This window comes from Crocuta crocuta, unplaced genomic scaffold (assembly GCF_008692635.1).
Source record: "Crocuta crocuta isolate KB4526 unplaced genomic scaffold, BGI_CrCroc_1.0 scaffold31, whole genome shotgun sequence".
Taxonomy (NCBI): domain Eukaryota; kingdom Metazoa; phylum Chordata; class Mammalia; order Carnivora; family Hyaenidae; genus Crocuta; species Crocuta crocuta.
Window position 1 is genome coordinate 3476382 of NW_027528362.1, and position 2932 is coordinate 3479313.

General features: G+C 44.5%; 1 pseudogene; it reads left to right on the forward strand.

Moving 5' to 3' along the window:
- Positions 1-260: 260 nt before the first annotated feature.
- On the forward strand, positions 261-2189 carry LOC144223261 (60 kDa heat shock protein, mitochondrial-like; annotated as a pseudogene).
- Positions 2190-2932: the final 743 nt, after the last annotated feature.

A 2932-nucleotide genomic window follows, 5' to 3' on the forward strand; every position in this document is an offset into this window, starting at 1 on the left:
TACGCTGGAGAGGCTACCGGGTGCGTAAGACACGCGGCCTCTCCAGGCGGGACTCCGCGGGCCCCATCAGCTGTGTGACTGCCAATGGCCATGGCCTTCCCGCACAGTGAGAGCTCTGCCTGCCCAGCTCTGGGTGCCTTGGAGGGTTTTCACAGCTGATGGGGCCCCATGGGAGTGTGGACCTGCTTCCTAAACTGTGAAACAGTGCCCTCACTTGCCTCCGATGGCCTGCCTCAATGTCCGGCCACTGCCCCGCAGAAATGCTTGGCTTACCCGCAGCCCTTTGCCAAATTAGGCCAGTGTCCAGGGCACTGGCTCCTCCTCTCACTCGGGCCTATGCCAAAGATGTAAAATTTGGTGCAGGTGTCCGAGCCTTAATGCTTCAAGGCGTAGACCTTTAGCCAATGCTGAAGCTGTTACTATGGGATCAAAGGGAAGAGGAGTGATTATTGAACAGAGTTGGGGCAGACGCAGAGAAACAAAAGATGGTGTGACCGTTGCAAAGTCAATTGACTTAAAAGATAAATATAAAAATACTGGCGCTAAACTTGTTGAAGACGTTGCCAATAACACAAATGAAGAGTCTGGAGACGGCTCCACCACTGCCACTGTCCTGGCATGCTCTACTGCCAAGGAGGCTTCCAGAAGATTTGTAACGGTGCTAATCCAGTGGAAATCAGGAGAGGGGTGATATTAGCTGTTGACGCTGTAATTGCTGACCTTAAGAAGCAGTCTAAACCTGTGACAGCCCCTGAGGAAATTGCTCAGGTTGCTCCCATTTCTGCAAATGGAGACAAAGAAGTTGGCAACATAATCTCTGATGCAATGAAAAAGGTTGGAAGAAAGGGTGTCTTCACAGTAAAGGATGGAGAATCACTAAATGATGAATTAGAAATTATTGAAAGCGTGAAGTTTGATCGGGGTTATATTTCTCTCCATACTTTATTAATACATCAAAAGAGCAGAAATGTGGGGCGCCTGGGTGGCCCAGTCGGTTAAGCGTCTGACTTCGGCTCAGGTCATGATCTCACAGCTGATGGGTTTGAGCCCCGCTTCCGGCTCTGTGCTGACAGCTCAGAGCCTGGAGCCCACTTCGGATTCTGTGTCTCCCTCTCTCTCTGACCCTCCCCTGCTCATGCTGTCTCTATCTCTCTCTCAAAAAAAAAGGGGGGGAGGGGAAGAAATGTGAATTCCAAGATGCCGAAGTTCTGTTGAGTGAAATGAAAATTTCTAGTGTCCAGTCCATTGTACCTGCTCTTGACATTGCCAGTGATCACCGTAAGCCCTTGGCCATCATTGCTGAAGATGTTGATGGAGAAGCTCCAAGTACACTCACTTTGAATAGGCTAAGCGCTGGCTTTAAGGATGTAGCCATCAAAGCTCCAGATTTTGGTGACAATAGAAAGAATCAGCTAAAGATATGGCTAATGCTACTGGTGATGCAGTGTTCAGAGAAGGGTTGACTCTAAATCTTGAAGATGTTCAGCCTCACAACTTAGGAAAAGTCGGAGAGGTCATTGTGACCAAAGATGATGCTCTTAAAAGGAAAATGTGACAAGGCTCAAGTTGAAAAATGTATCCAAGAAATCATTGAGCAGTTAGATATCATATCTAGTGAATATGAAAAGGAAACACTGAATGAATGTCTGGCCAAACTCTCTGATGGAGTAGCCTTGCTGAAGGTCGGTGGCACAAGTGATGCTGAAGTGAATGAAAAGAAAGACACAGTTACAGATGCCTTCAGTGCTACCCGAGCTGCTGTTGAAGAAGGCATTGTTCTGGGAGGGGGTTGTGCCCTGCTTCCGTACATTCCAGCCTGGGATTCAAGAACTCTGGCTAATGAAGATCAAAAAATTGTATAAAACCATTAAGAGAAGGCTCAAAATTCCTGCAATGACCACTGCTAAGAATGCAGATGCTGAAGGATCATTGGTAGTTAAGAAAATTATGCAGAGATCCTCAGAAGTTGGTTATGATGCTATGCTTGGAGATTTTATGAATATGGTAGAAAAGGGAGTCATTGATCCAACTAAGGTCATAAGAGCTGCTTCATTGGATGCTGTTGGAGTGGCCTCTCTGTTAACTACAGCAGAAGTTGTAGTGTCACCAAAATTCCTAAGGAAGAGAAGGACCCTGGAATGGGCAGAATGGGTGGAATGGGAGGTGGTATGGGAGGTGGCATGTTCTAATTCCTTAGAATACTGCTTAATGAATTGCGAGAGGAAGCTCAAGGCAATGTGTCTCAACAATCACTTCAGAGAAGTCAATTGAAGAAAATGACTGAAGAGAAGGCTGGCTGACGTTTAAGAAAATCACTGTAACCATCGATTACTGGTTTTAGTTGACACCATATAATGGTTTACTACTGTCATTGTCCATGCCTACAGATAAAGTATTTTGTATTTTTGAATAAAAAGACATTTGTATATTCCTGAGAACTGAACACAAGAGCCATGTTCCAATGTACTGCTTTCAACTTAAATCACTGAAGCATTTTTACTACTATTTTGTTAAATAGGATTTTAGTGCTTGCCATCCCTCAGCAGTTGAAAAGTTAAGAAGCAGCCCTTCTGTGGAGAGCAAGAATAATTGTGTACAAAGTAGAGAAATATCCACTTATGTGACAATCTTTGTGTAATAAAAATTTGTTTAAAGGTAAAAAAAAACAAACTGTGAAACAGGATTTGTGGAATATCCTTCATGTTTTATGATACTAATAATAAGCTGCCACCTGGTTTTGAAACTGGATGCTGAAGATTCTGGCATCTTAAATGTCTTGTGACCACTCTGGCCTCTCAAGAAATATTCCCAGGAAACTGGAAACCTGTCCATCTGTGCCTATACCTCCACCTCCACCCCGTCCTTCTCTCCTGAAAAAAGGATTTGTTTTAAAATGGTGTACTTCACCAGAGACTTCTCCACTGTCTTCTTC